The sequence below is a fragment of the Chiloscyllium punctatum genome, chromosome 27 (genome assembly GCF_047496795.1).
Source record: "Chiloscyllium punctatum isolate Juve2018m chromosome 27, sChiPun1.3, whole genome shotgun sequence".
Taxonomy (NCBI): Eukaryota; Metazoa; Chordata; class Chondrichthyes; order Orectolobiformes; family Hemiscylliidae; genus Chiloscyllium; species Chiloscyllium punctatum.
In genome coordinates this window covers 4768809-4781971 of record NC_092765.1, presented here as the reverse complement: position 1 = coordinate 4781971, position 13163 = coordinate 4768809, and the positions used below count along the sequence as shown (strand labels likewise).

At 42.8% G+C, this 13163-nt stretch overlaps 1 protein-coding gene across 1 annotated transcript in view; it reads right to left on the bottom strand.

The window, feature by feature from the left end:
* Positions 1-12179, bottom strand: part of wasf2 (WASP family member 2) — a 35749-nt gene extending 23570 nt beyond the window's left edge. The window contains exon 1 of the mRNA XM_072547959.1: positions 12063-12179. The gene's annotated coding sequence lies outside the window, so the exon portion shown is untranslated. The remainder of the gene's footprint in view (positions 1-12062) is intronic.
* Positions 12180-13163: the final 984 nt, after the last annotated feature.

Here is a 13163-nt window from a genome sequence, read left to right as displayed (position 1 = left end):
GCCGAAGGGCCTGTTTCCACACTTTAGGAATTATACCGATATCCACTGACTAGCTCCTACTAATTTTCAACTCAGGACTGAGTTGCCAATTTTTAAAGAAGTCAAGACCATTTGATAAAGGAAACTTAACATCCTTACTCAGAATGACCACTTCACGATTCCAACCGTACACGAACACTGTTGTCTGTCATTGCCCTACAATTGGTCATATAAGTCAACTGCCGTTAGTCATTTTAGCAGGGCAACTAATAATTGCAAATAAAACCATAAGATATAGGACAAATAGGCCAGTCCATCAAGTCATCTGACATTCAACAGGATCATGGTTGATCTGACAATCCTCAACCCTACTTTCTTCCCTTTTACCCATAATCTTGGATTTACTTAGCGATTGAAAATTTATTTCAGCAATGAATATACTCAACAACCGTGGCCAGATAGCCCCCTGCAGTAAGGAATTACACACCTTCAGGAGAATAAATTCATCTGCCTTAAATATTATTCGGAGGCTAAACCTTCTGGACCTCTGACTACCGCATGAAGAAATACAACCTTTCTAAAACTGTGCATACTGCAATAAGGTCGCCTCGCATTCTTCTAACCTCCACAGTACAGGTCTAACCTACTCAACCTCACCTCGTAAGAGAGACCCTCCATATCTAAGATCACCCTAGTGAATCACCTCTGGACTACATCCAGTACCAATATATTTCCTTACATAAGGGGCCCAAAACTGTTCATAATATTTCAATCATAGACGGACTAGTGCCTTGTATTGTTTTAGCAAAACTTCTCTACTTTTGTAGTCCTCTCCCTTTGAAATAAAGGTCAACATTTTCTATCATTCTAACATTTTTCAGACTTGTGACCAGTGGAGTGCCACAAGGTGCTGGGTCCTCTACTTTTTGTCATTTATATAAATGATTTGGATGCGAGCATAAGAGGTACAGTTAGTAAGTTTGCAGATGACACCAAAATTGGAGGTGTAGTGGACAGCGAAGAGGGTTACCTCAGATTACAACAGGATCTGGACCAGATGGGCCAACGGGCTGAGAAATGGCAGATGGAGTTTAATTCAGATAAATGCGAGGTGCTGCATTTTAGGAAAGCAAATCTTAGCAGGACTTATACACTTGATGGTAAGGTCCTAGGGAGTGTCGCTGAACAAAGAGAACTTGGAGTGCAGGTTCATAGCTCCTTGAAAGTGGAGTCGCAGGTAGATAGGATAGTGAAGGCAGCGTTTGGTATGCTTTCCTTTATTGGTCAGAGTAAAGAGTACAGGAGTTAGGAGGTCATGTTGCGGCTGTACAGGACATTGGTTAGGCCACTGTTGGAATATTGCGTGCAATTCTGGTCTCCTTCCTATCGAAAAGATGTTGTGAAACTTGAAAGGGTTCAGAAAAGATTTACAAGGATGTTGCCAGGGTTGGAGGATCTGAGCTACAAGGAGAGGCTGAACAGGCTGGGGCTGTTTTCCCTGGAGCGTCGGAGGCTAGAGGTGACCTTATAGAGGTTTACAAAATTATGAGGGGCATGGATAGGATAAATAGGCAATTTCCCTGGGGTGGGGGGAGTCCAGAACTAGATGGCATTGGTTTAGGGTGAGAGGGGAAAGATATAAAAAGGTACCTAAGGAGCAACTTTTTCACACAGAGGGTGATACGTGTATGGAATGAGCTGCCAGAGGACATGGTGGAGGCTGGTACAATTGCAACAATTCAGAGGCATTTGGATGGGTGTATGAATAGGAATGATTTGGAGGGATGTGGGCCCGGTGCTGGCAGGTGTGACTAGATTGGATTGGGATATCTGGTCGGCATGGACATGTTGGACCGAAGGGTCTGTTTCCATGCTGTACATCTCTATGACTCTATCTCTTCCCTACTACCTGCTCATAAACTAGCATCCAATTTCAGATTTATGACAAGGAGTCTCTCGTCCCTTTCTTCCATAGCTTTTGGTAGCCTTTCTTAATTTAAATAATACTTAGTTCCTCGAATCGTTTCGTCAATGTGCATCACCTCACTTTCCCACATTATATGCCATCTGCCCATATCCCTCCACAGACTGTGTCATTCTATTTTTGTATCATCCATAAACCTGGTGATATGACATTCACCTTCCTCATTCTGGATTAGTGGTGCTGGAAGAGCACAGCAGTTCAGGCAGCAAACAAGGAGCAGTAAAATCGACGTTTCGGGCAAAAGCGCTTCATCAGGAATACAGGCGGAGAGCCAAGTTATTGGCATACTTTGTAAATAACATTGATCTCTGTAGCACACCACTATTTACAACTGACCATCCTGAAATGAACCCTTTCTCCCATTGTCTTCTATTAGTTAGCCAATCCTTTATTCATGCTAATAAACTACACCCAACATTATCTGCTTTTATACAAAACAAAGAACGATGGATATTGACTATCTGAAATAAATATAAATTGGAGAAATTTAGCACATCTGGCAGCATATGTTGAAGAAAATAGTTAACATTTCAAGTCAGTGATCCTTCTTTCAGAATTTGAAATGTTAACTCTACTTTCTCTCGACAGATACTGCCAGACCTGCTGAGTTTTTCAAGCAACTTCTGTTTTGTTCCTGACGTAAGTTGTGCTACCTCAATCACCTTCTGAAAATCCACTGTTATAAATATGTTTTACCACAGCTTCCCCTTTATCTATCCTGCTTATCACCTCTTTAAACAATTTTAATAATTTTGTCAGGCATGACTCCCCTTCATGAAGCCTCGTTGACTCTGCTTAATCATTACATACTTCTGTTAGATCCTTCATAATAGAATTTAACATTTTCCCAATTACAGACATTACTTGGTTTTGGCTTCCTTCCCTTTCCCACTTGCGATTACATTGAGGATTTTCACAATTCCTTTGACAATATTCTTTATAATATAGTACTGTTTTCTCTCCATAGATGCGGCTGAGTTTCTCCAGTGTCTGTTTTTGTTTGTTCCTTAAAATGTGATGTTAGTTGCTCTGATCTCTTGGCACAAGTTACTTCCCCATATCATAAATCCTTGGATATATGACCAGCTTCCATTTTGTGCATATGCCCAAGCCGTGAAGCCTTCTTTGAATGGCTGCAGCCAGCACATTTATCCCAGAAAGGTCTACTTCATTTAATACTTTGTCTTCCCATTTGATGTTGAGAATATACCATCAACACAGAAGACGGAAGCTGTTGAGCATTCTTTCTTAGTAGGTAGAGATTGTCCACGCATTGTGCGGAGGACACAGACCTTACGTATAAATATCTTGGTCCTGTGAATCAATCTACTGTTTTTTGAAGCCTGTTTTGATTAGATTAGATCCCCTACAGTGTGGAAACAGGCCCTTTGGCCCAACAAGTCCACACTAACCCTCTGAAGAGTAACCCACCCAGACTCTTTGCCCTCTGACTAATGCACCTAACACTACGGGCAATTTAGCGTGGCCAATTCACCTGATCTGCACATCTTTGGACTGTGGGGAGAAACCGGAGCACCCGAAGGAAACCCACACAGACACGGAGAAGAATGTGCAAACTCCACACAGACAGAACCTGGGTTCCTGGCGCTGTGAGGCAGTAGTGCTAACTGCTGTGCCACTGTGCTGCCCCATAATTAGTCAGTCAACATTGATGGCTGATTTTCTAATGATTGTGCCAAGCTCTTCACTGAAGTATGTTGTCTGATGAACTAAGGCCCAGGGATCTACAAACCAGCAGTTTGCTACAAGCTGGATTGAGATATACCCCAGTGGGTGGTTTTACAGTTAATGCTATCAAATTGTACACTGATATATGATACAGCAGATATAAAATAATTTGATGTGCTTTGTACAGTGCATGAGTTTCTGTAAAAATCACATTTGAAGTTTAAAAGACACCTAAATATCAATTTAAACTACAATGAATATCATGGATGGCTTTGTGCACTATAAACTGAAGTCAGAACTGTGAAGAATTCTGCCAATGAGAGCATTGTCTGTTCCCCCAACAAGGTGTTAAAAATAGTTATGTAGCGGTTTATCACCAGTTGCACGGCAGCACTATTTCCTACAGACTTCTGCAAAATTTAAGTTTCCTGAATATTAGCTACTTTATATTTTGCCTGAGCAGCTTTTCAGATACATATACCCAATATTCCAAAAATTGGAAAATCAGTTTATAGAAATGTAAAAGTAGTGAACGGGTAATCTGTGCAAATTGCTTGTGTTTCAAGTCAGTTCACAGACGATAGCTTAATTAAGTCTTGATTTATCTTCCCCTCCCAACCTACACACAGCTGACAATTGATAAGGAATAGACCTCTTCCCCTCCCCCATGTGCTAATTGCAAACAACATAGCACACTTCCTGTTGGATGATTTCAGTTTGATTATTTGCCCCACCCACCTGCAATGTTTGTGGCACTGTGGCTCATTTGTGTCACTGTTTAGCAACTAAACAATCTGAATTCCTTGCAATCATCTAGCAGGAATCGTTTTTGTTTGAAAATATAATTAATAAAATGGCCAAAACATGTAGCTGAGGGGACAGAATGATCAAAATAACTGACAAAATCTCACATGGTGGAGATCTTAATATTTTTTTGAAAAGTGCAAACATGTTGAAATCCTGATTAAATGAACACACACATTTGGCCTTCATCTCAGATACAGAATAGCAGGCAAATCGAATACAAGAAAAGTGAAGATGATGTCTGAAAATTGCAGGATGCAAGGCTAGATTAAATGGCAGCTGACAAGTAATGTCAGGGTAACTTGATATTATACCAAACATAGAAAATATGACTATGCTATTTGGCCCATCAAGCCTTCTCCACCACAATCGTAGCTGATCTTCTATCTCAACGCCATTCTTGACACCTTTAGTGCTAGAAATCTGTTTTTTTTTAAAAACTCTTCAGTAAGAGGTTCCTCTGCCTTCCGTGGTCAAGAACTCTATAGGTTCACCACACAGTGAAGTCTCATCTCAGTCCAAAGTGGTCTACTCTTTATCCTGAGATTGGGACCTCCTTTTGAGGACTGCCCAGCCAAGGAAAACCTCTTACTTACAGCAAGTGTGTCCAGCCCTGTCAATGTCACATTACAATGAGATCCCCTCTCATTCTAACCTCCAATGAATACAAGCCCAGCCAACCCCTCTCCTCATCCAACAATCCTGCAACCCCAAGAATCAGTCTGGTGAACCTTCACTGCAATCCTTCTAACAAGTTTATGTTTTATGTAAGACGACAAAACTGCAGGTTTGGTCTCACAGAGACCCCATTCAGCACAGAAGGACTTCCTTGCTCTTCTCCTCAATCCTTCCTGCGATGGATGCCAACATACTGTGTGTTTTGCAAACTGCATGCTGCACCTGCATATTTACTTCCAGCAATTGATGTACAATGGGACATGGCTGTCCTTGTACATCATCATTTGCCAAATTATCAGCACTTAAATAATGCAAGGCCTTTCTGCTTTTCCCAAAGTGGCTAACTTCACACCTACCACATTACTGTGACTCTGGTGTGTATTTGCCCACTCTCAGTGTCTCGATCAATGTGGTGGAGAATTCCATTCATCATAACTGAATGTTTGCTAAGAGTTGACGAACTGCATGTTTGGAAATATATTACATGTTTTTTCTAAATCTTATGTTTGCGAAACAACCGTTTCAAGCAAAGTGATTGGAAAAAAACACAACCTATAATTCATATTAAAAACCATTCACCCAAGAGCATCTGATGTAACCCTGCAGCTAGTGTACAGAGGAATTTTTTTGTTTCTGTCAATACGATATTAGCATCACTGGCAACTCTAGTACACCTGGCCATTCCTCAACTGATTCCAGGAAGGGTAGGTCACCTGGAACTGCCACAAACCATGTGCTGTAGGTACATTGACAATGCTGCTAAGAGGAAAACTTCAAGATTTTGAACGGAGATTTAAATCCCTGTCAAAATTTAGTGAGCCTGGAAAGAATTGATTGTGTCCTTGCACAACTGGTACCTTTGTTTGTTCACATAGTTGAGGTATTGATTCGGAAGATGCTGAAGGAGTCAGGGTGAATCCCACTGCACAATATGGGTTCTGCTGCCCTTGGTAAGGGGTTGAATTTTTCAGGTGGTGAATGGGTACCAATTGAGTCTCCTTTCTCCTCAATGGTGTCAAGCTTTTGACCATTGTTGGAGCTGCAACAATCCAGGCAAATGGAGAGTATTCCATCATAATCACAACTCATTCTTTGTAGAAGAGGTGGCTTTGTCATTTAATAGGCAAATTACTTGTCATTTGACCTACTCTTGTAGCCACATTTATATGGCTCATAGATTCAATTTCATGTCAGTGATAATATGATAAGATGGTCATTGGCTGGCACTTGAGTGGTACAAATGTTACTCGTCACTTATCAGGTGAAGCCTAAATACTGTCCCAGTCCTGTTATATTTGGACACAAACTGAACAGCCTATTTCTGACCTCATGATTAGCAGAGAAAAGATCACTGATAGAACAGTTCAAGATGTTTAGGCTGAGGACACGCCCTGAAGAGTTCGTGCACCCATGTCATAGCAGTGAGATGACTGGCCTTTAACAGACATTTTCTTATATTTAAATGTGACTTCAATCAGTGGAGATTTTCCTGATTTCCACTGACTTAAATTTTACAAGGGGTTCCTTACATAGAACATAGAAAAATACAGCGCAGTACAGGCCCTTCGGCCCTCGATGTTGCACCGACTGAAGCCTACCTAACCTACACTAGCCCAATAACCTCCATATGCTTATCCAATGCCTGCTTGAATGACCATAAAGAGGGAGAGTCCACCACTGATACTGGCAGGGCATTCCATGAACTCACAACCCGCTGAGTAAAGAATCTACCCCTAACATCTGTCCTATACCAACCTCCCCTTAATTTAAAGCTGTGTCCCCTAGTAACAGCTGACTCCATACGCGGAAAAAGGTTCTCACTGTCAACCCTATCTAAACCCCTCATCATCTTGTACACCTCTATCAAATCGCCCCTAAACCTTCTTTTCTCCAATGAGAACAGCCACAAGTGCCTCAGCCTCTCCTCATAGAATCTTCCTACCATGCCAGGCAACATCCTGGTAAACCTCCTCTGCACTCGTTCCAGTGCCTCCACATCCTTCCTATAGTATGGCGACCAAAACTGCACACAATACTCCAGATGAGGCCGCACCAGAGTCTTATACAACTGCAACATGACCTCAGGACTCTGGAACTCAATTCCTCTACCAATAAAGCCCAGTACGCCATATGCCTTCTTCACAGCACTATTTACCTGGGTGGCAACTTTCAGACATATTACAATCGACTGACTACAAAAACAACAATAAAATGGAGTCAGATCATAAGGAAGCCATTATGGTGTATTCAGGATTCTGAATCCATGCCATCAGCAAAACAAAAAAAAGTCCAACTAAAAATAAAATCAGCAATTATTTCGTTATTCACTTTGATGAACATCTGACTGGAATATCAATTATTGTATGTGAGGTTAGCCTTATTACATGTGATGAACAGTAACTTCAATTTACACTTAAGGGAGGAAAAACATCATGTCCTGAGTGTCAGCTATTTTGCACTGGCTTTCACAGCAACATTTTGTACATTTGGAGCAAACTTTTCACTAGCACAGCATCTATTCAAATGTTGGACAGGATGGTAAGTTTTTGTCACAGAGGCCAAAGATGATAGGTTTTGAAATATTCAATTTACTGGATTAATAGTTATACAACCACCCAATTTATGAAACAAAACTTACTTTAGAGTTGCGTGCTATCTGTAGACTTTAGTAGATAGGCAAATTAAAGATTTCAATACCAAATGGTTTTAATTGAAGTGAAAATAAGCAGAGTCCAACATAACTCCTGCTACAATTAAAAACAATTCAAAATGCAATCCACAAGGTTCACAATACACATTTTCTTATAAGAATTTAGTGTAAAGGCATAGTTTTTTAGAAATGATTGACAAGGACTGTTCCCAAAAACCAATGCAACTTCAAGAATAAATCACTAAAAAGCATTCCTTATATTTAAATAGAAGCCCATACTATAATCAGGAAGCTGGTGTTTACCTTTCACATAAACAGATTATCTAATTACATTCACCCATTCTGTTCCTAGTCTTTTTATCCACCTTTTCAATCTAATCTCAAAAGCCAACATAGCTCACTGCACCCAGCTAAATATTTCAGTAAAATAGTCAGGCCAATTAAATTGTGATCAGTTGGGACAACAGCATAAAATTTATTGTCTACGCAGGCTACATTCATTAGTAAATCTCTTGTGTGCAAATGTTTTTAAATGCTATGGATTAAATGTTATGTTTTCACAAAAACACATGCCTTTAAGTTCACACCCATTTACAGCAAAACACAGCAGAAATAAGGATATCCATCCATTCAAAATGTAACCTCTGGGCCCAGGCAATATTTTTCATTATACCAGTCAAAATGACTTTCTGTAATTTACTATTTTCTGCATACCAATAGCAAATCCAATGTCACATACAGTGAATGCTTACTGGGGAACACTGAAGTATAACTGATGTTTCCTAGCCTAATGACACTTCCTTTAGTTTACTTTCCTTATGTGCTTACACAATTCAAAACATTTTCAGGTAACTTCACAGAATTATGGTTGGATAAACGTCTGCCCACTGCAGGTAGCTGAAAGTAGCACAGGGATTACACTAAAAAAACCAAAAGAACTGCCAATGCTGGAAATCAGAAACAAACAAAATCGCTGGAAAAGCTCAGCAAGTCTGGCAGCATATGTGGAGAGAAATCAGAGTTAACATTTCAGATTGAGTGACCCTTCCTCAGAACTGAGATTATCCGTGTTCAACTAACATTTTCTAGAGGGCAGATTAGTGGGAGCAGAACAATGTTCCTCCCCAAATCCTGAAAACTGTGTACATCCTGCAAAAATGGCAGCCACAGCAGTTTAAAGACATCTCACTTCAGATCAGAATGTGCTGGATTCAGGTCCCTCTCCAGGGCTTCAGGAGAAAATCAAGACTTACTCCAGTGGTGCACCAAGACAACACTGCTGTAACACAGTCACTACCAGTCACAAATTGGCTGTCGTGTTTCCTATGCTATAAATGACTAGACTTCAGAAGTACTTCACTTACCAGGTGGTCATGAACATACTGTATAAATATAGGTCCTTTTCCTTTATTGCATCTAAGTGAGAGCAAGCTAAACGACCTGGGACAGGGATTCATAGATGACAGACTGGAGTGGACAGGTTAACTATATTTGGCTTTTCCCTCTTTACTCAACCTATCATGAGGAAAATCTAACAATCATGTTCCAGGACTATCAAACACTTTTTACTGTTTAATCCTTTAACTCAGAATCAGTGTTAATAACATCAAATATAAACATACAGAGCAGAACTTTGGGTTGTCCAAGGTTTAATCACAAATAGCTTGCAACCAATAAAATTTCCATGTTGGACTTCAGAGCAACATAATTCTTTTAAAAATCTTAGACTTCAAATTCCAGGAGGAACTCAAAGGAGATTACTATCCTTTGTAAAGGCCCCAAAGGTTGTGAGTTAATGCCACCTTGAGACAAAGACTGCTCTTTAAATTTCAACCCTAAGATTTGGCAGTGGCACAGAACTGTACCTTGACCTGAGATTCAAAGCAATAACGCCACATTTTTAGGAGCAATTATCATCTTCAACATGAAGATTTGCAACCTCCCACATACTCCCATCTCCTAAAATGTATTTTCATTCTGAAAATCTAAGGCCCATGCTCAGAAAAAACATTGTGGCCAGAATACAATCCAGATCTGGTGATTGGTCAATTAACAGGATTACAAGTCGTTTTTTTCCCCCTCTATTTATGGTAAATCTACAGGACATTTCTGTTTAATTACATCCCATATGTCAATCGCAACTTTTGGCGCTAGAAAAAGCTTATATTTTTAAACTTCAAAATACAGCTCAAAATTCTAATCAAATTCAAATATCTTCCCTCAACAGACATTGCGTACAAAAGCAATGGCTTGTGGGAAGACAAGAATAGTTAAGTACACACCCAAGTATGACTCAACGATTGGAATGGCCGTGCAAATGTTCAACAGATGATTTATGACATGCCAACTTTGAATGTCACAACAGTACACCAGATTTCGTTTTGACAAACCATTTTTTTTCTTAAAAATACATGCAATAAGCAAATGAGACATTCTGAAAGCTTTAAACATTTTTTTTAAAAGAAACATCACACTAAAATTCAGGGCAACAGAATACATTTCCTTAAGAAAACTATTTGCCGAATTACGAACTTCAACATTAAGTACTTCAAATAATGCAGTTTTGAGGAAGAATAACGTATGAAAAACAAGACAGCAGACAGAAAGGTTAAATTCACCACAACCCGGAACAAAGTATTTCCCCTTCCTCAAAATGAAAGTTTAAATGACCAAGGCAGCTGATCGTGCAAAGATTTGCTTGAAATTGAAACATTTTGGCAATTTTTTCACCATCTCTTATAGCATGCAAACCTAACAGACTTGTAGTTCGAGATTTTCCACACCAAACAAGTACTATTGACATCCTTCAATATGTCAAGGCAAACATTGTAAAACTTTTAAATAAAGCAAAGAACTGCAAATGCTGGATACCTGAAACAAACAAACAAACAGAAACTGCTGGAGAAACTCAGCAAGTGTGGCAGCATCTGTGGGAGAAAACAGAGTTAAAGTTTCATGTCCTGTGACCATTCATCAGAACAAGATTCTGAAGTGTTACAGGACTCAGAATGTTATGCTTTTCCTCAACAGATGCTAACAGACCTGCTGAGTTTCCCCAGCAATTTCTGGCTTTATTTATTACAAAGCCCTCCTTTTGGTCAATTATTTTCAATTGGTGTCAGTTAGATGGCCCCAAAATGAGTGCGGGATGCAGAATAATGCCAACAGCAAGGGTTCGGATTCTTGTACTGGCTGTCCTGGTGCAGGGGACCATTGGACTCTTTGTACCTGCATCAGCTCACTAAATTATCATGTCAATTTCCAGCTTTTCCACCATTTCATTGCACATTATTTTCATCCAAATAAACTGAAAGTTACTATTGGACCAGTCTCCACCATGCTTCCAGGCAAGGTGGAGGATGTGATGGTGAAGATGGGGAAGGGGTTGAGGATAGGGTGCAGACGTGAGGGTGCGGCAAGGTGAGGGATGGTGATGGAGGATTGGGGACGAGGATGGGGTGAGGGCGAGAAGGGGGGCAAGGATGGGGCGTGATGGATGGAGGAGTCAGGAGGGGACAGAGAAGTGGATGTGAAGGATAAGCTGACAGTGAGAGTGAGAGTGAGAGTGAGGGTGGGGGGGGGGGAGAAGAAGGGGAATAAAAAGCAGTGAGGTGGAGGGGGGGGATGAGGGCAGGGGGAAGGGGAATAAGGGGGAATGAGGGGGTGGGGGGAATGAGGGGGCAGCAGGGGGGAATGAGGGGGCAGCAGGGGGGAATGAGGGGGGGGAATGAGGGGGCGAGAATGAGGGGGGGGAATGAGGGGGGGGGGAATGAGGGGGGGGGAATGAGGGGGGGGGGAAATGAGGGGGGGGGAATGAGGGGGGGCGGCGGGGGGGAATGGGGGTGGCGGCGGGGGGGGAATGAGGGGGGGCGGGGGGGGAATGAGGGGGGGTGGGGGGTCGGGGGGGAATGAGGGGGGGGGGTGGGGGGGGGAATGAGGGGGGGTGGGGGGGGGAATGAGGGGGGGTGGAGGGAATGGGGGGGGTGGGGGGGCGGGGGGAATGGGGACAGGATGGGTTGGGGGTGGGGAGTTGGGAGGATGGGGGTGGGGGGGATAAGGGTGGAGGGTGGAGGGGATGGGGAGTGGGGGGGGAAAAGAGAAGGTGCTGTTCCCCTCCAAACACCCCGGTATAGAGCGCTCTCTCTGGGGCCAGGCCCGGGGCCGGGGCCGGGGGGTGAGGAACACAATCCGGGAGCGGCCCCCACCAGAAGAAGCTGGAAGCCTCCAGGCCGCGGCCGAAATGGCCCCGATTACAGCGCGGGACAAAAACAAACTCACTCTCAAAGATTCCCGACGGGAGTCGCGGCCGATCTCACATCTTAGAGCAGATCCTCCACTCGGCCCCGGACACTCTCCCTCCCGACCGCCATGACCACACCCCACACACCGCCAAACACATTTCCGCTTCCGGTAGGCAAGCACTCCCATTGGCCAATCAGACCATCAATCACACTGACGTGTCACAATCCGGGAGAAACCATTCCAGACTGAGAGGGGGGGGGGAACTATTTCAAAACAATAATATAAACGCTGAAAACATCGGTTACATTGTTGCTACTCGGCAACAAAAATATTATTACTAAGTCACGACCGTACTTTGGGTAAAAGTTGGAAACTCCTTCCGGGACTTCTGAATGTTACTGATTTACTCCTCGTCACTGGGCGTTGTGGTCCTGTCCAGATGTTGCACATTCCAGAGCAGGTCTGTGCACAACCTGGAATGGTCAGAGTGGGGGGACTGCCAGTCACAGAGAGGGAGGGTGGGGGAATCTACCAGATCACATAAACAGGAGATTAACTAGATCACACAAAGGGGCAGGGGCTGCCAGAATGCACACACAGAGAGGTGAGGTCTACCAGGTCACATAGGCAGGGGATGTACCTGATTCTAGCAGGATGGTAACTCAGTGGTTAGCACTGCTGTCTCTCAGCACCAGGGACCCAGCTTCAATTCTAGCCTTGGGCGACTGTCTGTGTGGAGTTTGCACATTCTCCATGTGTCTGCATAGGTTTCCTCCGGGTGCTCTGGTTTCCTCCCACAGTCCAGAGATTTGCAGGTCAGGTGAATTGGACAGGCTAAATTGCCCATAGCGTCCAGGAGTCACGTGCATATTGGGTGCATTAGTCAAGGGTAAAGATAGGGTGGAGTTGGGTCTGGGTTTACTCTTCAGAGAGTCGGTGTGGACCCTGTGGGCCTGTTTCCACACTGTAGGGATTCTACCTATCTGTTGCAGAGGTAGAGATCACAAAGTTGGGGGGGGGGAGTGGTGAACTACCAGACCCCAGAGACAGAGGGAGGGGCTTTTAGATCACAGAGAGGCATTTCAATTGATGTTTCTTGTGAATCGTGTGATTGATTACAAGTTTACTGTTGGTTGG